We start from the raw sequence: 27,717 nt of genomic DNA on the forward strand, positions 1-27,717 counted from the left end.
TAGGTGACAGCGGTGCTTAGACATCAGTGCTTTACACCTTTCCTAGCATGACTGTAGTGACTTTCCTGTTCCAGCATCTTTGATGTCCTTGACAAAAATACCTATCAGGACTTGAAGTGCCACCATTGTGCTCATTCACTGTTATGCCACCAGCAGCTACAGTTTTCCTTCCACAATACTTGATATGCATTGTGAAATAGTGTGCTATGGGTTATGTTACAAGTAAAAAATTTTTGAAAACTTATATTTCAGCTGTTTGACAAGCAAGTTTTTTTCCAAAGTAATAAGAACAGGTTTGTGTCCAAACACATCTTAAACCCCTTTATTTACAATCACATGAGTAAAAAAAAAATCTTTTCGGCATACAACTTCTTATTTGAGTTCTAACAGATGAGATTCTGTTCAAACCGTAGCACTGTGGCTGTGATGGACACAGAACAGGGCAAAGCATATCTGGTTTTCAACCTGAGAGGAAATTTTCCCCCTACCCTGTCCCCCTCAAAAATGTTTTCAAGAGAAGATCAGACACAGGTTTTTAATGCCTGGGGAAAAACAAAACATGACCCACGATAGATTTAGGCACTTCCATTTTTGCTTACTATTTTTAAAAGCATACATGTTATTTAAAAATAATTAGGCTGAGCCAGTTTATGTGCAATGTATATATTGCACATATGTCTAGAGGAAACCAGAAACAGGGTTGTATAATTGTAACCTTACTGCACTGAAGGCCTGGCATAATTACCATTGAGAGAGAGAAAGCCAAGGAGATTTTATCTGTCATATTTATTTCCCCATGTAAATATATTAAAACCAAACAAAAATAAACTTTTGATTCACAGCTTGACCCAGTTTATATAGTGTGCATTTCATTCTTTATTATTATTATTATTAATAATAATTTCCCACATACTCATGTGCAGTACAGCACTTGAGATGGCAATCTGGAAGGCTGATTTTTTCAGCTGCTGCAAATTTCTTCTGTTGCTGATGAAAAAAAGGCATCTTCAAATATGCACAGGAATAATTAATGGGTTTTATCTCTGAGTGGCAAGTGACGCTGCATGGGGCAAAAGTACTTTTTACTGTTTAAATGTGAGCATGGGCATCTGCGTAGCCTTTTGGCCCTTTAAAAAGAAGTAAGTCAGTATAATAAGGCTGTTGTCAATGTGTAATATAGGTAATATGTGTAATATGTAATGAATCATGGGACTGAATGTGAGGAAGAAAGTCTATTGAGTCGAGATATCCCAGAGGCTTTGGTCTGGCACGTGACTGATGTTTCTCTGTATCCTCGGATTCAACACCAAGGCCAACTTCACTCGCAAAGAAAAGATCCAGTTAAATAAAGACCATATGAACCCTGCTAAAATAATACAGTTTGAGTAAATCAATGCCTTAAGACTTTCTTACAAGTATATTAAGAAATTCACTGGAAGGGAACAGTGCATTTCAAGTGAGTACCAGTTAGGGACTTTAACACGCTCCACTCTATCTTTGTGATCTTGCAGGAGGTGGGATAGATTTTCTCCACACAGAGCACACGTTTTCATTTTTGCAGCACATTGTAAACACACTTTTCATACTAATGCCTTGTTTTGTTTCGGTTCTTTTCAAAGATTATGCATTAGTAATTTGTGCATCACATGTTGGCAAGCGGAATCACAGTGTATTATGCACACTACTAATGTGAGACAGAAACCTCAGCATATTCTAGCTCTCTTCTCATATCTTGTTAGCATCTGTTTGTGGTAGGCTGGGATGATGAGGTGCTAATATGATACAGTGAAGGAAGTGTAATCCATGAACATTTTTGTGTCACATTTGTGTAATATATTACACTAATCCAACCAGACTTTCATGTGCTCTTGCCCAAGGAATGCCATTCCAGCCTCGTCCCTTCCCCCATCAATGCCTTTGAAGGTTTGTGAATGATTTCCTGTACACAGGCTGTATAAGAATGTGCTCGCATTCTTTCTCCCATTGAGGAAGGAGTTCTTTATATGCCCACTTGCTTTCAGGGTAACAATGAACATGAACAAATTCATGAACAAATTACTCTAAGGAGGGAGGCATGTTCAATTTTACTCTTCTTTCTCAGCTTAGAGGTAAATGAAGTAGAAGGTGCACTCTTTCCAATAAGCATAAGATCCATTCAGAGTGTTTGGTGCAGTGTCTAGGGGCTGTTTTTGAACAGAACCTTTCTGCAGCAGCAGTCTGCAGTTTGCACTGCAGTAAGCAGGATGTCTGAACTGACAGCCATGGTCTCCTCCCAGGAGATACCATCAACCAGTGCCACCCTGCAGACTGGTTCAAATTTTTCACCTTGTTGGCCATATGCAACTTACTAGGTCTACTTTTCCTATCCATGATAATTTTTGCCCTGGATTGTTCTTCAGGTGATATCTACATCTTTCTATTTAGGTGCTTATGTAGGGTTAGCACACTGGGATCCTACTCTGATTGGAACTTCTTGCCAGTTCTGTGATAGAAATAAATACAGTAGCAAAATGAAATCATAAACTCCAAAATTTCATTATAGTTAGAGTATATAATTTTACATCTTGCCTCCTGATTCAGGAAGCAAAAGCCCAGCAAAAATCTGGATGGAAAACATGAAATTAGAAAGTCATCATGGTTTTGGCAAGTAACTGGGTATTTCTCCTCTTTGTGTAGCCTCAGCCTCAGTTAGAATTTATAAGGAGTAGTGTAAGAAAGATAACCAGTAGTGAAATCTGACTGTACTGTGGAGTCATATGATACTAGAATGCCCCGACATCCTTTGTATGGTGTAACTCTTTAGGTTGGTCATCCTATAACTTCCCAAGTGCTACATGCATTGCAAGTTCACAGCTTGACTATCCCTGTGGTGGACAATGCAACAGGTGCTCCTTCTACCATAGGAAAATACATATTTTTTTTTTGGCTGGTATTTTTGCCCATTAGAGATGCTGCAGCTTCAGGAAACAATGTCTCAACAGCCTTGGCAATATGGGGAAGACTATTCCTGTTGGAAAAGCAAGGAGAAAGTGGGTGCACATGTTCTAATAAATTAGGAAGTGTCTGTAAAATTTCATAGCTCTAAAATGCAGTCTTGTACACTGCCAAGTTGTTGACATGCTTTGCCTTGTACTAAATAACATTTCTTGAGCAAGTCTCAAACAACAGCCACAAAATTATTTTGGACAACTTACTCAGCCCAAGATGATTAGCAGACTTCTGCTTTGGACTACAAGCAGCTCTTTGAATTCCTTCCCTGGTAGATCCTGCTTGATTAGCTTTTGAGTTTTTATATTTTACCAGATATGGCAGGAAGAAGATTGACTTCAGGTGTCATCATTCATTGCAAAGTGAAAGTGGGTTTAAAATTATTTCTCTTTTTGTTTTGAGCCAAAATTGGGTAGTATTATATCTGAATTACTTGGAGAATATTTGTCTAGAATAGCACAGCATGGCAGCATAGCATCTTAAAGTGTCAAATTACCTGAGTGTAAACCTCTGCATTCTATGTCCAAACTGTGGTCCTATGATGCTTCTCAGCTTTGTTCCCTGAGTCACATTCAAACTCATCCACAATTCAGGTTAGAATGATACCAAGCTGCACACGATCTCCTCTTGAGCCTTGGTGGGCTTTCTGTTTGCTTGGTTGTTTGGATTTTCTTTTACTCATGAAAAAGAACCAAACCAACACCACAATGCAGAGTGACAAAGAGACGTGATGGTTTTCCTGTCCTGGACAGTGACCAGAGTCACTGGTTGTGCCATGCAGCACTTTTGTCCTCAAAACAGGCATAGATATTGTAAAGCAAAGACAAGCCATGCTCACCTCTTCCCTAAGCAAGCAAGCTGAACATTGTAGTATTTTTGTTTCATGAAGCATAATAATATTAGTTATGAGAATTAACCTCACAGAAGAATGACATAAACCTCAAGTGCTTGAGGGTAATGTTGATGTAAAAAAGATGAGTATATACAAACAGTGCATTAACTTGTCATTACAATATGGAAAAATAATGCATTTTTATTTCATGTACCGACTTCCTATTGATGTGATGAGGATTTGAGCATAGTTAGTTTACTGAATGTACTGGTAAAGCAAAGATGAATAAAATTAAAATAAAGGATGTATAAATTGTAAAACAGGAAAAAATGGAATAGACAGAATCTTTCAGAGTCCCATGAGCTGTTCTTAAAACATTTTTTCTCTAAGAATTACTCTTTTACTCATGTCTTTCCCTGACAACATTATGCTTTTTATCTCATTTTAATAAAAAGATAGCATTTGAGAGTATCTCAGAATCCAGCATCTCAGCCTCTGCCTTTGTTGTTTAAATTACAAAAAGAAAGGGAAGAAAAGAAAAGCCAAAATCCAAACCCAAAGCCTTTCAAGGGAACCTGATCAATGTGTTTTGGGCCTCTGCTTTATGATTCAAAGCTTCCTCAACAGCCATTAAAATCAGGAATCTTGATCATCCATTCCAAAAAAAAGCCATTGTAGCAGGACTCCAGTGCAATAACAGAGAACCAAACTTTATCTGATGCTATCTGTTGTGAAGTGGAGGTTTAACAATAGGAAAAGGTGCTACCCCCAGGCTTTCCCTGAGCCACTGTGTGCCTCTTTTCTCTCATCTTGCAGAAGACTTTAAAGCCAGAGCATTCCCAAGAGGTCAAGTGTTGGGCTATTGAGACTATAAAGATCTTGTGACCTCTCAGAAGGCCTCTCCAGGCCATGTGCCACAAGCAAAGGAGAAAAATGAAGACAGGAAGACTCTTCATTTTAGAAAGATGCTGGAGGGATGGAACTGAGTTGGTAGGGAATTGCCTAGAAGGAAGAGGTGCTTATTCTTCAGATACCAAAGAGATGCTATCATGGCTGCCCAGCTGAGAGTTTTGTAGCAGGAATGAACTTTCTTCAATATTTATAAATGCTTTGGAAGGATTGTATTGTTTCTTTTGTAAGGTTTCCAGTGAAGATAGTGAAAATTGTTGTTTTATCTGGGAAAACAACGTTTGTTTGCACTTTCAGTTTGTTACTTTTACTCTCCTGTTAATAATATGTATCTGGGGAAGGAAATGTTTTATCCCAATGTCTGCTTTCTTGGTATTTGATTCTAAAAGCTACACTTTATGTGGCAAGAATTGGCAAATGCTTTTTCCAGATACTGGGAGAAAATGAGACCCTTTTTGGCCATCTAAAAATTTGAAAAGACATGCTTTTACCGTAATGAAAAAATGTAGGTGCACATGGAACAGAGATATTACACTGATAAATTAAATTATTTTATTTCTGATCAGCATAATCATTTGCTGGAGGCAGCCAGAATTAAGGGTAGCTGTGGACCAAAGGTCTGTATTAAAGTCTGAATTTCCTACATGTTGCTGTTCTGTGACATCTGACTGGGAATAGAGAAGAATTAGTTTATTATCTCTACAAGCTCTTTGCTGATAACCAAGGCCTGTTTTAAAGATTAAGCCTGTTTAAATACAGTCACTGTTCAAAGCATAGAGGCAGTCCTGTCTGCTGGGAGAGGAGACCTCTGGAAATACATCTGTATCATCTCTGATGTTTGAGCACACTTTAGGAAAGGAGCCTCCTAAAATTATAAAATTATGGGTTCATTAGCCGTACTAACTGTCAACAAAGGGTAAGTGATTTGTTTAAACAATCAAACACTACACTAATTAGCATTATAATACAACATTCAGGAAGTCTTCAAGTCCCATAAATATGTGTAAGACATGGGAAATTGGTCTTTTGGGGCTGACTCAATAATAGGGCAGTCCAGATAATTAAGTTTGTGCAGTAAATGAAATACAGTGTTAAGGGACTAGATTATAACACATGCAGTCTTCATTGGTGTAGATTGGTGTCTGCTTGAAGGGCTATTGATAACCCAGCATGATGCATAGGAAATCTCAAAAATAAAATTTAAAGATAGGAAGTTCAGATAAGACAACATCACATTTTCCCTTAAAAAAATGAAGAAAGGGTGAAACAAAAGTTTCAGTATGAAAAAGTTGTTACTTAGAACCACTTTCTCACTGGAAAAACTGTAACAAAAAAAAAAAAAGAAAAGCAAAAGAAAAAATAAAATAAATTGGTAGTTCTATGTGTGAGCACTAAAAAAATTTTGCAAACGTATCTCTTCACTTATCTTTTTAGAATGAAAATAATGTGCTCTTCTATATAGATGAAACAAGCATAGAAATATCTGCATTCATATAATATTTTAATATTTATTTATAGTATATAATTTATTATGTATTATTTATGTAGTTTAAAATATTTATTTACAGTAAAAACCCAAACATTTATTGCTAATATTTTTCACATTTGCTCATTCAAACAATGAAGAAAAGACAATGTAAGGAGAATACAGAATGGTCATAAAGGTGAAAAGATTCCTAATTCACTTGAAATAATGCACTTTATTTCTTGTGAATAATGTTGCCCAGAATATAGAGGGAGTTCAATCCAACTCAACTTTATATTTTGCATTGCACTTGATTGCTTCGTAGGATGGCTCCATAGGTCCATATTTTGTACACACACAAAATAGGATTCTCAAAGGGTAGAGTGAAATTTTCACCTCATGGTGCACAGGTCAGAAATTAAGACCAAATTGAATAATATAGTTTTCTTGCTACAGCAAATATTGTTTACATTTTTCTGTAAATTTTAGCTTGTACTGTCCCATTGAAATATTTGGAAGAAGTTGTTTGGCCTCAGTGGAAACAATCCTCTCAGGAGTCTGTGATCAGGTTTACAGGGCAGACAACCACAATTTCTTCGTTATGGTTTTGATACAGATTTTTGTGATTTTTTTTCCAGGCTGGTTCATTTTGATCTCAATGGAGCTAAGCAGCACAGTTACTCAAGCAAAAGGTACCAGGGTAAAATTTATAGATCCTTGAAGATGGCTAAGCAGAGCTGACACAGGAGCTGCTGAAGCACTCAATGGGAGTAGGATTGTAGGCACAAAAGAGATCTAAGGCAGGAAGTTCTTACAGAGTTTCCTTCCTCATATTTATGTCCCAAGAGTTTTGCTCATTATTCAATACTCAGAGGCAATCTAATCACTGTTGGCATCACTTAGCACTTCTGGGTTCAGTTTCCCAGTCTGCCACTTGCACTTAGAGTAATTTTCTCTGGTCTCCTAGTTTATTTATTTTAAATAAAACCTGTTTTGTTATTTATTCTGTTCACTTGAATTGAGTAACATTAATTCATTTAAAACATTTACATAAAAAAATAAACCTTTTATATGTAGGAAGCTACCAATTTAATTTTAAGTAAAATAGAATAATATATACTTCTCAGTATATTATCTACTTGTAAAGTACATAGACAACTGCAATCAAAATTATGCACAAATATTTATGTAAACAGATATATGTGTCTAGATTATTTGAAATTAAATTTGTGCTTGTGAACAGACAAAAAAGTCACTTCTGACATTATGATGAAAGTAATATAATCTTTGCTGCTTTCTTCCTCATTGAGTTGTGTATTTTAAATTATCTAATTTTTCTCTAAGACTTTAAGTGAGAAAATGTCTTTGCCAGTCTCCAAATTAAGAGTGAATTTCCTTCTCAACGTGTTTGGTTAAAACAACCATTGGCCTTCTACTCACCTCTGTTGGAGAAAAATGTATTTGTCCCAGATGTATGTATAAATGTATCATGCATCCAGTATTTCTCATCAGGAAACTTAAGATATTGAGGACATGATTTTTAAAGTGTCTCTCGCCAGATGTTCTTTGTGCTCATTCTTACATTTCTTTGACCATCTCTAAACATTTTGCTTTACGTGTTTCTGTGAGGATCCCATTCACAGGAAACTTCAAAAGCTCTGTACCAGTCCTCCTGTTGTATAGGATGCAAGGGGACCCGTCATCTGAGCCAGCATCCCTGCCACGAGCCGTTTATTGCAACAAAAGGCTCATCATCATCATCAAGGTTCATGAGACGGCTCGTCATCAGTCACTCCTGGTGCAGAAGGTGTCAGATCTACTGCTGGAGAACAAGGATAATTTGGACTTTGCTTTTTGAAATGGAAAAATGTCAGGGGCTGCAGACAGTCACCTGTAAATTGGTTGATGATTTTCCACTTTTTTCAAAGTAAACTCTTGCTGTGATCCTTTTTTTTCCCCCTAATTTTGCCTTTGAAAGGCAAGCTGATTTTATCCAATCAGGACATTTTAGTTTACTCTCATATTTTAAATTCCAAGGAATTTTATACTTTTAAATTCTAGTTCTAGTTTGTAATGCTTTTTTTTTTTTATGATGCTGTAATTGAAAGGGCTGAGAAATCATTACTATAGACATTGGAAATATTTTTATAGAAGTCTACAGTAAATTATAAGCCTGCCTGACACTGTCATATATCTTTTAAGGGTTTGGCCTAAATTTTGACAGTTTCAGCACTAATGTTGGCAAGAACACAGCTGCATGTTCTGACAAGAGAACATCGATTTAAATCTTTAGTTTGGATGGGAATAATTGTACATGTTATGCAAATTCTCTTTTTCATTTCTTTTTCTTCATGAGTTTTTTGTAAAATCTTTGGTTATTGGTGTGTGAGCTTATTGTTTTATCCTTTATTGCTGCACTATTTCTGATTTTTCTTCCCCGTAAATATATTACTAAGCAAAATTGAGACTTATCTGTCACTGAGAATTTAGGCATGATATATAGCACATATATTGGGGGGATTGTATTTCTGGAGATAAAGATGTGAAATACAGAAAGAACCCATATTTACAGTAATCATTTTTGAGGCAGGAAAATAAGCCACCATCTTGCAAGCACGTGCGTGACTCATTTAACTGCAAGTAGTGTTTACTTTCATTTACTTTAAACACATGCTTAAAATTAAGTATGATCATAAGTGTTGAAGAATCAGCACCTCCACAGATAAAAGGGAAAGTGAGACATGTAAGTTATTTGCATTCAGCTGAAGCATTCAATATGGAGTCTCATGAAAATTGGACTGAAAAATTAATTCAGTTTGGTTTGAATATACACGCTCTTCTGTGGTTTGAAGAGTCTTCAAAGGAGTTTGGTAAACAGTTAAGTAGCAAGTACCAAACTAGGTTAAAGTGTCTAGTGAGGTACCACAGGGATCTCTATTAGGTTTTATTTATTTAAGTGTCTTTAAGAACTAGAGGTGGGATTCAGTTAGTGAGGCATATTAAATGAATATTAATGACCAGAGTTTAATTAAATTCACACTTAATACTAAATTGAAAAGAAGATGCAAACAATACAGGAAAAATAAAGAGAAGGGAAATCTTATGGACAAGACAAAATAAACTGAGGATCAACCTGAGAAAACTGATACAAGAGGGGGAAAATATTGTCATGCCAAAGGCAGCTATTCCATAGGAGGAAAAAAAATGCTGCAGAGAGACTTAAGAATGACAGTAAGTAGCACAAAGCTCCACATTCTTTTCTTCTTCTTCTTCTCCTGCTCTTTCTTTTTCTTTGTGTATCTGTATTGAGAAAGTATTGTGTCATTGGGCTGTTTTGGGCACCACCCTATGATATTTTGTTCCTATATTGAAGTTTTGTTATTGAAAATAAACTGATTGGTTCATTTAACTAATTATTCAAAGATAAAAAAGCACTGTCTCAGAATACTGGAAGAAACAAAAATTAGATATACAAGTAGTTACCTTGAGACCACCTGAAGACAGAAGGGATTTTATTTTGGACAGTAAAAAATATATCATTTATAGGTAAAAAGATGAAAGTAGAAGAAAATATCATACGGGTTCCCTTTTAGGGTGGAAATATATGTGTTTGGGTGGGGTCAGGGACTATGAGGAATGATTGTACCTGACTGAGGCTTACCTTACCAAAAAAACCCCTAAATTTTATTGCCATCAGTAATTTCCTTGACAGGGGACAAACACTTGCAACAGGCCAAACATTTTTTGACTCTGAGTCCCACAGTTCTATAACACAAATCACTCCTACACATAAAATGCCAGTCAGGAGTCTAAGTGTCAGGTTTATGTGGTTCTATAGTCTGCTAGGAGACAAGATATTCTAAATTTCATTAATTTTTCTTTGTTAGTCAACCATGTGTTCTATAGTACTTGTAGCCTTATCGCTGGCTGGGAATACACAGAGGTGATCCTTGAAAATTTGAAAGCTCTTTGAAAGTTTGTTTTTCTTATTATATAGCTTTGGGGCACAAGACACTGAACATTTCAACATGAAAGTTAAAAGGGGAACTCATTTGTTATTTTCTGCATCTTACTGATGTCCATTCCTTCATAGGCCCCCTCTGATTTATCATCCTAAAGCTACAGAATGGCTGTAGTTGATGTTCTGTCAAAGTTGCAAAGAGAATAGCTTACAGCTGTGCATGGATTGTATTGAAAAAACCCAGCATCCTATGATTTTACTTGTTCCTTCCTAGATAGAGCTTAGCAGCCTGGGCAAATAATGCATTTTTTTGTCTCAAACATAATGTGTCCAAATGAGTATTTAGAATTGATAGTTCATACAAGAAAGTTATACTGTAACTTATGAGCTGAAATGCACCTATTGTTATCTACTAGCTCTGTGTTTACTACCTAACACTCATATTTTCTTTCTCCATTTGCTTCTCATATTTGTGGCTCTCAACATGGTGTCCTTCTTTGGTCCAAATTAAGGGTGCATAGAACTTGAGATCAGCCTCCAAAATGAGGCATTAGTCACATAAAGTAAATCGAAAAAGGATTGAAAATCCTAATGGATCTGCCCCAGCTGTGAAGATGCCACAACATTTCCCTTGCTGAAGGCTCACAGAAACCAAAGCAGTGTCCATGCTAAGAACTACAGTTTACCTGGGCTCTATCTCACTGCAGCATCTGAGGAGGATTCAGAGGTCAGTCTTCCTCTGCCAAGGCCCCTGAAGCTGCCTAGTAAGCCTGTGCTCTAAAACCACACCAAAAGCATTTGGACAGAAGTCCTTGCATATAGAAAAAATTCATGACAGATCACAGAGAGACCACAGCAGGATCTTCTTTGTGCAAACTCATTGTACATCAAGGTGATAGCTACAGAGCATTTGACCAGGTCATGGGAGGCCCACATTTATTCTTTTCTATTTGACAGGATTCAAAAGTCCACATTTCAGTTTCTTCCAGGAGTGCCCTGTTTATGTATTTTATTCAATGACAGTTTAAGATAAACAGATAAGTACTCCTTTATATCAAGCAATTTTTGAACAAAACACAAAGGAACAGCTTTTGATGTTCTGACTGGAGTCTGAGATTTTCTATTTCTTTCTCTCTCTCTCTCTCTCTCTCTCTCTCTCTCTCTCTCTCTCCCTTAATGTCTCCCCCTCCCCCACTTCCATTTCTCTTCACCCAATTCCATCTCATCTATGAGTTAGCTCTAGTACACTGAGTGTTTGTATTCACATTGTAAGACAACCAATTCCGCATGCATTGGATTAAGTGCTTTTTGTCCAATTTTTTTTCAAGATTTCTTTCTGAGAGCTGATAAACTTGCAAATCTTGGTGATTGTGTTTCAAGGTGTCTATTTTGAATGTATGTGTTCCTACAGGGAAGCAAATAGCATCCCTCTGAGAAACAGTGGCAAAGATGTGTTGTGAGTGGGCTGATACTGAATGCACATATATATATTCACCTAGATAGAAGAGTGCAACACAACAAAAATCCTATGTTTACATTAAGAGAGCACAAAATTCAAGTATTGTCTTGGAAACATAATGATTAAAAGGATAACAGCCAGGTGCAGTCACACACCTGAGTGAGTCATTAAAATGAAAATGAAGAGTAAACAACCTGAATTAGCCAAAAGCATGACGATAGCTACTGCTTTAGGTTTCAGGGTATTTTCTTCTGATGTTTATGATAAGTGACAAAATAAATTCCTTCCTGTTTTGCCCTCATTATACTTTCCTTTCTGGTTCTAGGACATCCCTTAAGGTACAGTTGGTAGCTTACAGATATTTGTTCTTTCTATTACGAACATTGGTCTTTGGCAGGAGAGATTCTCCTATAGTAAAATACAATTAAGTAATCAAAGCAAGAACAGGCTGTCCTTAATAGGCAGAATAAGATCAGCATCTAATTTTTACTACATAGACCAAGGTCTTATCTAATGCAAAAATTTGGACTGCTGTAATGAAATCAAGTTAAAGTGTCTCCATCCTAGGGTAACAGTTCACTATAGCACTTGTACCAGTTTTACTTTTTCAGAAGGAAACCAAACATCTACAACCATGTCTGTACTGATGTGAATGCAGACCAGGTCTATACAAAATGTTCTATGTTCATGCCAGGAAAATTCAGTGGGCATGGACAAATATGTAAGAAAGATAAATTCAACAAAAAATTACTTCTTAATAATTAAAAATAATTGCTGAAACATGCTTTTTAATTTAAATGAGTAGCATTCCAAATAATTCCTGTTACAGAAAGGTTAATTGGGGTTTCCCAAGTTGTGATTCTGTTTTCAGTTCCTGAAATACTTCTTATGAAAAGTAAAAATGAGACATCTGCCATCATTTGTTTTCTTCAACTTTATAAAGAAGGAATCTTTATATATTTCTTGATTCTACTGCTGCTGCACTGAAAGCTTTTTTGAAGTTTGTTATTCTTCACAAGTTTTCAAGTGCCATATTCACTCAACCCTCTGCAATGAGCTTGTGTCACACATGGCAAACCAAGCAGACAAGTTGTGTGTCACATAAAAGTGATCTCATTTACAGAAAAATGTGGCCGGTTCCAAGTGTTTACATGAGTTAGCGAGATTATAGCTGATATCAGGCTGATCTTCTCTTTCAATCTAAGGAGTGAAGAACCTTGGGCTGCAGGTGTTTTTATACTCAGCTATATCCTGTTGAGACCTTGTATTTAAGGATTGTGTTGGGGCCCTCAGAAAAGAGAAACCTGTAGGTGCAGGACACAGACTGTCAGCATAGACTCTATGAAATGTCAGTGCCAGCAGGAACAGGACCAGGAGGAGCACTGCACACACAGTCTACATCCAAGAATGTGGTGCAGCTGTGACTGAAGTGGCTTTCACTTCCTACTGCCCCAATAGTACCATACCTGTGTTCACATATGATTCATCAGCAGAGGGCATAACATTGTGGAAAGCATGGCGTCTATGCTGAGCTCCACACCTTCACAATAGCTGATAATGGAATACCCTGGTTAAATGTAACTTATATATCAAAGTCATCACATTGGATTTTGGTGTTCTTGTATTTGGACTTAAAATTAAGAAGAAGGGACCTTTTGCAAAACAGTGGGCTGTCGACAGCTTTGCTTGAGGTTGCTGGCTGTGGTGCTGCAGAGTAATTCCTGAACCCGGATTTTTTTTAACAAGAACACTCTCACATTTCATTCTGGAGAAATGTGTGCCATAATGAACCACCACGTTTCTCTTGTGGGATTTGCCATGATCTCTTCATTAAGGAGCTAAAAATGTAAAGTTAACAATTTAGCCAAAGTGAGGGGCCACAGGAAGTTGCTTATTTTGCCTAGGATGCATTGTGGACATACCTGATAAGGTGGATCCCCTTCACATTCCCATAATCTTTTGTTCTCTGTGATTGCATAGACAAACAGAATTATCAGTACCTACTCAATTCCTCCATACCCCAGAGTCCTCTCTCATAAGAGTAGATGTCACAAATTTCATCACATCTTCCTTATCAGTGTGTTTCTGCTGGCTAGGCTAAGAGGGATGGTCCCACCTTCTCATCTTTCCTCCTACTCATTCAAAGCACAGAAACTCACACCTGGAAAGTCCCTGGGGGAATGATAGCACACAGAAATGGTGCATGGCTCTCTCACAGAGCTACTGAATTTTGAATGAAATGTGTCTCTAAAATGTCAATTTACTACAAACTTCAGGAGAAATCCCAAGTGCACAGGGCTGGGTCCAAAACTTGAGTCAGCCTTTTAGATTTTAATTGAAGCTTCATATGGAAAAATGTTGAGAAAAAAAGGAGTGTAAAGGAACATTTCATGGCTCAAATTAAACCGTTGTTTTTCAAAGGAAATGTAACTTGAAATAGTCATGTATTTCTTACTAAGTGGAAGCAAGTGTTATGCAAACAAAGAGTCATGTGTGAAAGTAATTCTTATCTTGCTGCCTGGAGTAGCTGGGGAATAAAATAAAATAAAATGAATCCAGGTCAGGTCCAAATAGAAAAATGGAACTCAAACCTCTGGAGCACATGGAGCAGGGAGTGAAAATGTTGTAAATCAGGGGAAGTCAATTGACTGCAGTAGGAAACATGCTCTCTTTTTGCACACCTGTAGGTCAGGGCCAGCAAAAGAGCTATTAAAACCAATATCCCTATTTAATTTTTAAGGATTGTTTACAGATCAAAGTGCACTCATTATAAATATGGATGCCATGTTTAAATAGTCCCTGCTTTACTGCCATAGAAAGTGCTCTTAAAATATTTCCTTTTTACTGTGAAATAAAACATTCTTTTCACCACCAGTCCTTCTCTACTCTAAATATTGCTCCTACTAGCAAATAGTAGGTATATAAAAGAACTCATTTAAAAGGTTTTCACTGTAGCTCATATCACCTCAAGTGAACATCAGAAAAAGTCCAAGCTACATCATCCGTAGGATTCAGAAAAAGTTCAGGTTTTTTAGGAGAGCTACTGAGCCTGGTACAACAAGGGGGTAATACTGTCCTCTGTAGTTTGTCTCACAGATTTAACAAGAGTTTGTATGACAAGAGATACAGAAAGCTATTAGTAAGAAAACAAATACCAGTAGATCACAAGTGCATTTTCCCTGTGCTTGAGGTCAGTGTCCCCATTTCATTGAAACCATGGAAGATGCCTGCTCTCTTGTCCTGCTATTAACTCCTCTACTGTGCTCTCAACCATCCTTTCCCCTAAATACCTGTCCTCTCCCTCCACTGCAGGCTGCACAGCTTTTTTTTCATCTAAATGCAAAATCACATGCAAAGGAGCTCTTGAACCATGAATCAATAGAGACTAGGGAATGTGTTTCACAAAAGTATTGTGATTAATTTTGTCTTTTTTTAGGTTTCTTTAGAAGATATTAGATGGAATGGACCTTTGATCTGACATACTATCACATTCTTAGTTTCATGTGGTTTTCCTCATCTGTACAGCCTACCTGTATCATCAGTGTTTCACTTCTAAAAGACTTAATCCTGAGATACAAAAACCAGTAGCTGTAAAGCAAGAGCAAAATTATTTCTACCCTGTTTTGTTCAGATGGTCTCTCTTCTTCAGCAAATGTACTTCAGGAGAAATGGTCCTTGTGGTGTGTTTTAAAGGTGGGTGCATTCAGGTCAGGAAGAAACAAGGTAGGAAACAGAATCCTCCCTATCTTTTGTCAAGTGCCAAGTGTCAAAATCACTCTGACTTCTGCCAGTTGATATAGTGTGGGGTTGTAGTTCAAGTGCCATAACTTGAAAGAGATAATTCTTATTGCTTTCCCCATTTCCAGGTAAACAAATGTTGAACTTCCAATGGGCCATCAGAACTTTAACTGCAGTTATTCTCTAGCACAAGTCTACATAAGGAAACTATGACTGAAGTCAGTGCAGCCATGCACATGTAAAGACAAGGTGACACAAAAAGGGAGATTGACCTACGTGGTGTTTCTACCAGCATGACGTATAATACCTTTTTGTCATCTCTAATTGGAACTTAGTCTTGTACTTTGTTAATTGTGTTCATATTTCTCTCTATAGAGCAATGAGTATAATAGTACATTCCTTGTAACTTGTAAAAATCATGGCAGGTTTGTTTTTGTTTGTTTTATTTTTGTTTTTTTTTTTTTTTTACCAAGAGTTTAGTCAAACTTAGAAAGCAAATATTTAAGTATGACTAAGTCTATAAATAGTAACAATCAGCTCAAGTTGCTAGCATTTTAGAAATAAGGGAGCAAATGGAAATGCTTTCATGTCATAGTTATAAGTCAAGGGAAATCAGCATTCTTTAGTTTTATAAAATAGTTGGGGAAAAAAGACACTAGGAGAGAAGTGGTCCTTATTCTTACCTCAGGTTTAATCCCCAGAGGAACATAGTTCATATCAGATTAAGTTAGAGTTGCTAGCGGTGGACAAAATGTCTCACAGAGGCTGCCCCTCACATCTGCTTGGAATTCTTTCATCATCTAAAGCATGGATGGACAACTTTCATATTCTAAAAACTATTTTTATTCCCAGACAGGTGTTATGAGTCCAAACAGATATAGACATATTGCTACAGGGCTGCTCCTGTTGACCAGAGCAAACCCAGATCTGCACCTTCTCCCTCCTTCAATATGGTGTGGAAACAGGACCATGGCTGACTGGCCAGTGTTCCCCAAGGTAGGAAAATGTCCTCACAGGCTGAGTCCTGGCCCTGGGCCATCTGTTGACTAGTATAGCATAAAACTATTCCAAATCTCTTTCCTTTATTCTTCTTACTGCAAGGTTCTGAATTATTAGATTCCAACCTTGTTTCCAAAACCACCTTTTATTAACAATACTGGCACTGTTTCTACTAGTGACATACTCTTCCTAAAAAATGAACTTCGTCCTGTAAATTATCCTGAAGGATTTTGTAATACTAATCTGGCATAGCTCCACCAAACAGCATCACCCTTTGAAGCCTTTACTAAGAACTGCTTGTCTCATTATTTTCCTCTTTTTCTTTTCATGCCAGTGGTTTGGCCTTTTGTGTGTTATCCTTCATTTCAACTGAAATGATGTTTTAAAACAGATCTTCTAGAAATAGTCTTTCTGAACTCTCTCCCTCCTCTAGGAGGGAGGAAAAATCATTTTTATCATAATTTCTACAAAGTATATTATATTTGAATTATACTCATAGTAAATTAAAATAACCATCGTAAAATTAACATTGTAATTAAATTGAATTAAAAGACTTTAAAGCTAGCTTCTGCTTTCAGTTATGTGAATAGAGAGCCATGTAACATAACTTCAGTGACAGCACTAGAGCTGAGCTCAATAGTATCCACTGAAAATCAGAGGAGGGGAGCTGGGGACTCCTTAACATGAGAAGCTGGTCGAGAAAAAGACAGTTATCATCTTGATCTGTACATTATGATTTATTTCTTTAACATTGTCCAGTGAAATATATTCTTATCCAAAGCAAAGTTCTGAATACTGACAAATTGAGAACTTGAGAATTTCCTGCTGGTAGATGCAAAGTGCAGACACAAGAAAACTATGGAGTACATGGTAAAATGCACATCTTCATGGACAGATGGAGAAAATTTTCCATTTCTGATTCTAGATATCTGATAACTTTTTGACCAAGCCTCTGTGAATGTATTAACTTATTAACTGTCCTTGTGACTCTTTAGCTGCTTCCTTTCCTGTATCAGTTAGGAACATCCAACCTGGACATTAGGTATGATGAACTGCATGATTAACTGTTTAACTGTGCTGATAACTAATCATCAGGACTCCTCCACTACCTCCCATGCAGTCTTTAAGTCAAACATGGTTATTTTCATCAGACATGTATTTTAAATTAACCACCCACATCACTGGATTTGATGCAGTAAAAGTGTGGCTTATGTTGTGGTCAGGTGAGAGTCTTATGCCACTCGTTGGGTTTCGGTATCCATGAATCAGACCTAGTGCTTTGGTTTATTTCCAGAGGAATTAAAAGTTAAACAATCAGAGACAGACCTTGAACAAACAAAGCTGGCTGTCTTGCACTTGTGGAAATAAGTTCATTTAAAATGTGTTTTGACACCTAAGATCAACCTAGAGAAAGAAAGCTTCCCTTCATTGGTAAGCTCCACCTCACCTGCTTAAAAATATTAACACAGATGGAGTTTCCCTTTTTAACAATAGACTATTTAGTAAATGTTGGGCTTCAGCTTCTCACCTTTACAGCTAAATCATTAATTATGACCTTTTTAGTGCTGTTATTAAGCAGTTCCCTCCTTCCCCTTCAAATTCTTTTCCTTTTTAACAGTGAACCTTCTATGTCAGTGGCTCATAGACTGGAGCAGCTGCAATCTGTTAGTATCCACAGATCAAAAGTGAAAAAAATGAGTTTACTGAAAAGGACAATACAGCAAAATCAGGAAGAGGCAGGACATGGACAGACATATCAAAAATTCTTTTTTGTTTGCCCCTGTTATGAACTGGAATTGTTTGGGGGTGCCTCTGTAGACACATTCATCAGGATTCACAGAAATGTAGGGTTTTAAATCCTGTAAGTTTCTGCTTTGTTAGGGAAGATGGGAAGGCTGCAGGCATCTGTCCAGCAAGTGAGCACCCAAAGCCAGCATGATGGGCTGCTGTGGGCATCTGCTCCCGTTCCTGGCTCTTTTGTGGCCTGGACACTACCTGGGGACTCCTGTGCAGAGGGAAGGCATCTGAGGGGATACTCCTGCAGACTTCCCTGAACTCTGTTCACAGAAAAAAGGAGCAACGTTTCCCTTTGTGTAAAAGAAGCCCTCCCTCTACATCTGTCCAGGCATTGCTCCCAGAGGGGATGGAAAGGCAAACTGGTTCTGGTCCTGGAAAGGATGCCAGCTGTATTACCCAACCCCTTGGCTCAACTACAGATGCATCAGGCTTATGTATAATTGTGTTTGTCCAGTGTGAGTGAAGATAAAATGCTGATGAGTTTGGTGTGAGAGCCCAGGCCACTTTTTCCCTTTGGCTGAGTATTAACTGAGGCCAGACACCATCCTGCCACTTCCCAGGCTGCCATTCACACTGGGGATGCTTCCCCTTTTCTGCTGAGTTTTCAAAGCATTTGGTGAAGGACCTGCTATTGAATTAGTGCAATGTGATCAGCAGAGGTGAGAGACAATCTTTTCATAGCAACCTGTGGCATTAAAGTTGAGATACCATCTTTCTTCATTGGATTAATTTAAAACTTTATTCTTTCCTTTCTGAGGTTGAGGGCACCTCAAGAAAAATGAAACAGAGATCTGCTGCCACCTTCTGACCACGTGGAAATCCTTCCATGTCCTCAGCACAGCAAACAGCGCTGTGGAACAGAAGTGGCTGCATTTCACTGAATGGTGAAAATACCCTTCTGCCATTTGCAGCTGGGTATTATTAGTTTTCATAAATACATTAAAAAATATATTAAAGGAAATATTTGGTGAAGGTTTCCCACTCATGTATATACTGTAACAAACAATCACATGCCCAGCTCTAGTGTAGGCAAAGTTTCCACTGAGCTCAGTGGAAAGTGTTAGAGGTGGAAATACTTTTCTGTGGCATGCCCAAAACTGGATACAGGCACAGAATTCACCTTACTCTGAACAATCACAAGAACTTTAAATGAGTCACTGCTTTAATTTTTTAAGAACTTTAACTTATGTTAATAATTTTGAATTTTTTGACATGGCAGAGATGGAAAAGGACATGTGCACACAGCCTTTTCCCACTGATGGAATCTTTAAAACACTCAGGGGAGCTATCCCTTGGCTGCTCCGTAATCACGTATTTCAAACCTTGAATTACTCTGGTATGTAAATACTGATAATAGCTAAATATAATTGAAAGTGGCCACATACACATGTGTACACCATATTCATGTCAGGATATTTTCCTGGGTCTTCAGCACCAACTTTAGCACTTGAACTTTAGCACTTGAAACAAAGGCTCTTTTGTCTATAATCAAAGTAGCAGGCTGAACAGTAATGTGCCCAGCCTCAAGAAAAGCAGCATTAAGCATTCACTTCTTAAAGGCATCAATATTGCTAATGATTTCAAACCCCCAACTCAGGCCTCCTGAAACCATTAGACAGGCCTTACAACCATCAGTGCTAAGACAACAATAAAAATGTAAGGAGATTTTTTAAATTTTATTTTATTTATTCATCTGGTTTTTGAATCTTTACAAGCCTGTGTTTTAAATTTTCGTCAATCATCCTGGCAGACGGTTTTCAGGAGAAACTCAGCTTCTCCTGCTGCAAGAGCTGGGGCTTGAAAGGGGGCAAAAGTCACATACACACAAAGAAAACTCAATGCAAATGTTAAATATCGAATGGCCATGAAATCAGAACACTCAGTAGCATGAGCATAAACCTTTGTAGCCCACAAAAATATGCAGAATATCAGAGCCTGGTTAGGCTGACATTTTATCATGGGTACTGCCCATGCTGGGGGTGAGGGCAGCCCTGATTCAGGCTGACTGCTTGGGCTCACAAGAGATTTGCCATCCTTACGTGGCCACTGACAGTAAGGCTCCTGCTGTCCTTTTGCAAAGCAACAAACCCTGGTACCTGGAAGGAATACCCCTTGCAGCACCCCTGTTTAAGCATTGGAAGTCCTTGTGTCCTCCCATCTCCTGGCTCCAGCCCTGCCCCTTGCCCAAAGGCAAAGGTAGCTGGATTGTATTCTGCGTCTGATCCAGCCACGAGGAAAAAACATGCTTGAAGAGAAGTCCTTCTGCATGCAATCAGCAGCCTAAACCACAGAGAGAAAACTCTGCTTATCTGACAGGCAACATCAAGAAAACTGAACATCAAAACTGAGCATCTTCAGTGAGTTAGGTGGAGGGACTGGGGACCCTCAGGTTCTGTTGCAGGGCTTCACAGAGACTGATATTGAGATAACGCTCCTTAGAAAGCAACCACCCTTAGAAAATCAAAAACAGTGATGATCCCTAAAAGCAAAGCTCTGACAGTATTAGTCTTTTCTGAAAATCTCAGCAGGAGTTTTTAATCAGGGTCAACCTTGAAAAGGAGAGACAAGTAATGATTTCCTACAGTCTGTAAAATTCTGATGATGGTAAAGTAAACATTGCTTTTACAGGGTTACAGAGTCAATTTCCTATCACTTTTCACTAGGACTATTGTAGGGAAGCATTTGGGTAACCACATGTTGTGCTAAAAAATCCTAAACACTAGCAATATTTCCTTTTTAGGAAAAGAGAGTTGTGAATGATTTAAAGCCTGATTTGGTAAATTAGGCCCTCTTTAGCTCTGAAAAGGAGTGGGGGAGAAGGGGGAGAGTACCAAAACTATATTGTACATTACCAGATTTCCAGGATTCTGCATTTTCTTACTCATTAAACTTCACATTGAATATGCATCACTTCTCTGCACACAGTTCAAGCCCTAGGGATTGTAGAGTTCAAATATATTTTAATTACGTTATTTATTATTTAAATTATTTAATTACAAAAAATAACAGACTCTGCACATGTTTGAAAATGCCATGATGTACAACTAAATCTTGAGTAATTGTTAAATTTCTTGCAGGCCTCCTGCTAGGAAGTACTGTTTTTCTTTAAAAGTGAGAACACTATTATATCCGTCAGTGGAAAGTTTACACATTGTATTTCTTCTTTCATATGCCGTTAAACATGAGGCTCTCTCATTTCCCCCTTTCTTCAGAAGGCAGGAGACCCATCTGGTAATATTCTGCAGATCAGCATTTCTTAAGGAGAGTTTGATTTAAGTGGTGGTTTTGTTGAAGCAACGAAAAAGAAACTTATGAACCTGGGTTATAGTACTATGTCTTGTGTTGTTATTAAAGTTGCTCCATGCTTGATCCATGCCAAATATAGACCTGTCTTTAGGCTGTGGAAAGTAAGAAGTATTCTCTTCTCATCACACTGTGTTTTGGAATTGAAGACAAGAAAAAATTGTCCAGTGTTTGCATAGCTTTTGAATTGCCATCTAATTTTGTTTGTTGACAATTTATGTGGATAAAATAAGAGTGCCTTCATAAGCTCAAGTATTTGGAAAAAAAAAACAAAGAATAATTTTCAAAATTGATAAGTGTCTGTGTGCTTTTTGTGTTCTGTTTTCTGGCTGGCACCGTGAGCATAGGTTTTGAGTTGCTGCAAGACAATATTGCCATCTTTCTTCCTTGGAAAAAAATTAGTGATTGAGCCTCTTTTTCTTTCTCTCCCTGAGCCAGGAATCCAGAGCAAAATGTGTGAAAACTGGGAATAAAGCTTTCTTGGCTGAGAGAGTGCAGCTAAGGGATTTTGCTGTAGAACAATGTTCCAACAAAGATCAGGAAACTTTTGAAAAGTTCCCTCTGAAAAAATTCCAAATGTTTTAAGCAGAAGTCATGTTCATAATATGTCTGTATTCTTCTTTTCTCAACCCCTAAATGCCCCAAATTACCCCAGACTTCTGTCTCCTTTTCAGCAGGACTTTGATTCCATAAAAGAGAGCAATGTGTGAAATCCACTGGAGAGTTTTCTGCTGCTGTTGCTGGTGGGTTTTATGGATTTTAGTCAAGAGTGATAAAGGCTCAGTGTAGGCATCAAGCACGGAATAGGCTGTACAGGAAATGCCAAGTCAGATCAGCGTTCTATGTAATTCATATTTTGTTTCAAGAAAGGGTAGTGACAGATAATTCAGCCCTGGTCATTTAAGTAAATGCATCATCTGCAAATATTACCATCTCAGTACTCAGCATCCTTGCCAAATGACTAGCAATTATGTTAAACAGTTCTACTCAAACACACTGGGGCAGCAAAATGCTAAGGTATGCAGTGGTGAAAAATGCACTTTAAATTGTAGCCTGATTTCAGCCAATCTAGCTTAAGGAAATTAGCTGGGGTCCAAATATATAACCGTATTCTAGGCTGTTTTTGTAGATGTTGTGGAAAGAAAAGTAGCTGTAGAACTGTAGAAGCAATCCAATCTAAGTGTCCCATTTGCAATCTATAAATAGCCTACCTTGGAAGGGTCTACTTTTATCCTCCCTTCTGTAAAAAAGGAAGAGAATAACTATTCTACTATTGGCATCAGTAAAAGATAATTAATGTATCCTTTTTTTTTTTTTTTTTTAATTGTACACCGTAAACCAGTGTATTTGACAGGTTTGCTTCCCTCAGAGACTTAGACAAAGACTTTCTGAAAGGTCTTTCTCTCCCCTTGGTAGAGAGACCATTGGATGTTGTTTACCCTGCCTTCAGAAAGGCTTTTAATACTGTCTCCCATACCATTCTCACGGGGAGGCTGATGAAGCCACAGGGTGGCTGGATAAGGGTGATGTGAATTGAAAAATGCCTGGGTTGCCAAACCCAAAGGGCAGTGCTAGTCAGAGTCAGTAACCATTGGGGTAGGTCAGGGACCAGTACAGGGTTCAGCCTGTTTAATGTCTTCACTGATGATCTGGGTGATGGTACAGCCCTCAGCAAGGCTGACAATGACACAAATCCAGAACGATTCCATGGAGCCATATATGCCTCATGCTGTCGAGGCCAAAACAGTGTTTCTCTGTTTCTGCAAGTTTCATTTGCACTCTAAAAAGATGTGTCCTTAGTCATCACAGAAGAGCTCACAATTTATAGGCCCAGAGGTGAACATTAAGAGTTTAGCTGAAAGCCTCAAAGTGAGGCTTGAAAAGGTCTCATCTCCCATGAAAACTTAAGAGATTTGTGGTTAAGTGAGATTTTCCTTCCCTTAACATAAATAACATGTAAGAAATTAATCTCTCACTGCTAGAATAAACTCTCTCCCATCTCAAATCTAGCATTAGTAGTTGGGAGAGTTATGAAAGCAGAGATGAAAATTTTCAAATTCTGGATATTTATTTTGGGTTCTTCTGAACCCAATATCAATTCCCAGCTGTGGTCCTTCATATGTCTCTTATACTCCTCTTTCCAAATGTCAGGGTACACCTATTGTGTTTCCTGGTACCTTTTGCTCCTAAGGAGGGTGGCACCAGGCAAATTGCAATGTAGAATAATCCTATCAGATAGAGCCATGTTTTAGAAATAGCTGTTCTTCTCAATGAGAAAGAAAAGTTGGGGGAAAGGGAGGATGAATGAACAGAAGAGAAAAGTGATGACTCTACAAAAAATAAGTGGCCTTTGCTGAAAATAAGGTGAGCCTTTGGGCAGAGTAATAACAGAATAAATTGATAAAATACCTTTCAGCATGGTCTCAAAGCACTACACAGTTATTAAAATCTACAGCCAAATTTAGCACTACAATAAAAAGACAAAACAAAAGCAGTTTCATGATATAATGAAATGTATATAAAATGCCAAAATAAAGTTACTCTAAACCCCAAACCATCTTACTTTCACCATAAGTTTGGAAATATGAAGTGATTTTCAAGGCATTATGTATTGGGCTGTACTGTTTTACAAACAGGGCTGTAAAATAAGTAGGCAATACGTATTTTTGGTAAGGGGCTGAAAACAAACCTACTAATTGTGTTGTGGAAATGCTCCAGAGTATAATAAATACCTTTTTGACATTACATTTTGACTTTAAATTTAAGATGGTCTAAGAGTTTCATTCTGTAAGAAGATGAGGGCAGATAAAGAAAAACTGACTTTTTTCATTGGGTCATAACTTATTTGGCTCAGTGAAAAGATTATAAGGTAAATTACCAGGTCTTGGTTACTCAGGAAATCAGATTATGTGATTGCAGTGATCCTTTTCAATTTCAAGAACATGCATGTTGGCCAGGAGTTAATATAATTTATTGTGTTTTTAAGTATAGCTGGACATATGTGGGATTCTTTTTGTATCCTAGACTTTCCCTAAAATTAACATAGATATATGGACTGCTTCAATCATCATTCACCCGACTCACTTCTTTTTCATGAAGAAAAGAAGAATCATATTCTAGAAATCCTTGTTTACCTGCATTACCTTTTTAAGGAGTTTATTAATACAGTCAAACAGCTCTTCATTCAGTCAGATGAATTCTACCTCAGGCTGTGGGGTTCAGAAAAAGACAAATACTTTCTATTTGTGCAAAAATAATAAAAGAGGCAGAAAATACTGTATTGACTGAAAAATTAAGTACCCAGCCTAGAAAATATGGAGTTTAGTTGAGATAGTTGCAGGTATTTATTAGATGATATCAAGTGACTTTGCAATATTTAATGTACACACCCATTTCCAGGTAATTTGTGCAAAATATTTTTTTCTATTTTGGTCAAACTAGAACTGTGTTTACCAAGACACTTTATTTGCATGTCTTGCAATTTATAAAACAATCTGTGTTCTCTCTTTTGTGTTGTCCTTCCAGTCCTTCTCTCTCTGATTTTTTGCTGAGCTGTAAACAAAATCATGGGATGTGCAATAAATAAAACAGGCTGTTTTGATAGCCTCTACTTTCTCTATGAAATGAAAAATACTGTCAGAATTATATGAAAATTAGCATCTTTGATTTCACACAACTTGAACAAATATGTTGTGACTGAAACCTGAAGAAATATGCACAACCTGAAATCCCTTAAAATGGATATTCCAGGAAAAATGCACTATCTTTTCTTCTCGGGCTTAACTTTAGTAATCTGATACATAAATTGCCAATGCAATCAGAATTTGATAGGTTTAAAATCAATTAGAAGGAACTGGAAATAGGATTGGTAATCTATGAATACTGAATAAAACTGCAAAACTGTATAAATCTGGAAGATGAACTCTTCTAATCTGTTCTAAATTTAGAACCTCAAGAAATAAGCTAAAAATTAGCTGTTTCCAACAAGGCACAAGGGCTACTAGGAACTGAATGAGACTACTGCCCATATTAAAATAGTAAAGGAAAAACAGAGACCACTTTCATTTCAATGCACAATTCACATTGCAATGTATTTTACATCTCAAGAACAGTAGCACATGAAAAAGGAGAGAAAAGGAATGCAATTCTACAGAAACTCAATTTAGTTCAGAAAGATTATGAGCCAAATTTGTTAGAAAGTGAAAGGCTTCACCATTTTAGAGAAGTGGATTTTTTAAATCCAAAACAAAGATGTAACCATAGCAAAGAAAAGAAAAGTGGCAAATACAAAGAATGAAGTTATGGTTGGTTGAGGGAATTTAGGTATATCTGAGCAATAATATAAACAGTAAAAGAACTGCTGTTGGTAACAGACTGTCCTGGTTCCTGCCAGGACAGGGTTAATTTTTGCGGTAGCCAGGAGGGGCATGGATGGTACCCAGAGGTTATTCTATATCACCTCATGTCATTTCTGGGGATGGAAATCCTGTGAAAGCAGTGAATCACTCACTTTTCTCTTGTACACTTCTGTCATTAATATTGTTGTTGCTACTGTTAATTTTCTTATCTCATTGCTGTTTCCAGTAAATTGGTCTTATCTCAACCCATGGTTTTCACCTTTTGTGCCACTCATTCCAGCTCTTGCCAGAGGGAAGGTGAAGTGAGTGAGCAGTGGATGGTTTCAGTGGGAACATGAAATTGGAGAAAAGAATTCCTAAATCACAACACAGACCTATGAAGAAGCATGGCTGTTGTAAAGCACCATTCTAAACTCAAGATGAAAGAATAGAGGGATATGAATAGATTAACATGGAAATGAGAAGGAGGATGATCTGCAACAAGGAAAAATACCCTCCTAGTTCTGCCCAGACACCGATGTCTTTATGCAATACTGCTTCTTCACCCAGGTGACAGACTGAAACCCTCCAGGTAGGACTTCATCTGGAAGATGAAGATAGGGTAGCTGTTGTTGACCATTCCAGGGTGGCAGTAAGTTTCCATGGTTAGAGGTAAAAGAAAATAGGTTTGTGGAAAGGATTATTTGGGGATCCACATAGATGGGAATTTGAAATAAGGAAGCAGCAGAGGCTGAGGAATTGTTTGAGAAGACACATGTATCTGTTTGGGACCATGGTTAAAAAGTTAATTTTTAGAGGTAGTTTTTATACACTGATGAAAGAAGATAAAAATAGAAATCCATATATACTGGGAGACTACTAAGAAATGACCAGAAAATGTATTATATCTTTATTGTAAAAAAGTGAAATTCATTTTTAAACCATATACTCAGTATTAAAGCTTAATATTATACTGGCAGGTCTTAGTCTGACAGGGTTGGAATTACACTGTCAAGAAAAAAGTTTAAGAGAATACATGCCAATACATGTGGACTTTTGAGTCAATAAAAACTACATCTATAAAAGTTAAAGGTCCAAATAGCCCTGTCCAGAAAAAGAAGGTTTTATGGGCAGTACAGGTAGATATACTGGGTAATAGACTGTAAACCAAACCCATTGGTAAGCTGGGGATACAAAAGAATAACTAGGACCAACACACACAGAGCACATTGTTCTCTACAAGAAGTAACCGAAAAAATGAAAGGCACTTTATTAGCTAGAAGTCACTTTGGTTTTAGGACAAAATTGGAAGCACAAAGAGGCAGATTAAAAGAGGTATGAAAAGTAATAATTTTCTTATGAGCCTATAGGCAGAATCAATTATTTTCTTTTTATTGTTTTTAAGGTATCTTAATAAATTCAGAGAGCAAGGGACTGCTGAAATGCTATAAATTGCCCCTGTAGGTCAAGGGAGTAGAGAACTGGACAAAGGAAGTGACACAAAGAGCTATTATATTGTTAGAAAAATGAACAGTATTTGTAAAATTATTAACTTTGAGATTAGAACTCACACATACCATTCACTGCCACAAGACAGAATATATCCCTCCCAAATTCTTCTCAACAGTCCGCTGTCATCTTCACTTACAACTGGAGTTAATATGCTGGTATTAAAAAAGCAAACACTACAAACAAAGTCTCAGCAGAATTATATCCTGTAACCTCATAAAAGTACAAGACTTACACAGGGGTTTCTCAAAATTTCCAAAAGATAATACTAAAGGTGAAATATATTTTAAAATATTGTTTGTTGCTGAAGTTTTCCATCTTTAAAAAAGAGAACAAGAACAAAGAAAAAAAAATCTGTCAGAATTCTGGAATGAGAATAAATTTAGAAAGTTCAACAACTATACCAAATTACTGAAAGTG

The 27,717-nt window shown here is 37.3% G+C and overlaps 1 long non-coding RNA gene across 7 annotated transcripts in view; it reads left to right on the plus strand.

Moving 5' to 3' along the window:
• LOC135293727 (uncharacterized) overlaps window positions 1-26,236 on the plus strand; it is a 30,512-nt gene extending 4,276 nt beyond the window's left edge. For 3 of the 7 annotated variants that reach the window (XR_010355836.1, XR_010355839.1, XR_010355840.1), the window contains 4 exons: window positions 4,637-10,882; window positions 15,481-15,601; window positions 16,205-16,348; window positions 17,970-21,664. This is a non-coding gene — a long non-coding RNA (uncharacterized LOC135293727). Of the gene's footprint in view, window positions 1-9; window positions 10,883-15,480; window positions 15,602-16,204; window positions 16,349-17,969; window positions 21,668-26,089 lie in introns of those variants that run through there. The other 4 variants (XR_010355835.1, XR_010355838.1, XR_010355837.1 and 1 more) reach the window with 3 other exon arrangements.
• The last annotated feature ends 1,481 nt before the right edge of the window (window positions 26,237-27,717 follow it).

This window comes from Passer domesticus, chromosome 2, assembly GCF_036417665.1.
Source record: "Passer domesticus isolate bPasDom1 chromosome 2, bPasDom1.hap1, whole genome shotgun sequence".
Classification (NCBI taxonomy): domain Eukaryota; kingdom Metazoa; phylum Chordata; class Aves; order Passeriformes; family Passeridae; genus Passer; species Passer domesticus.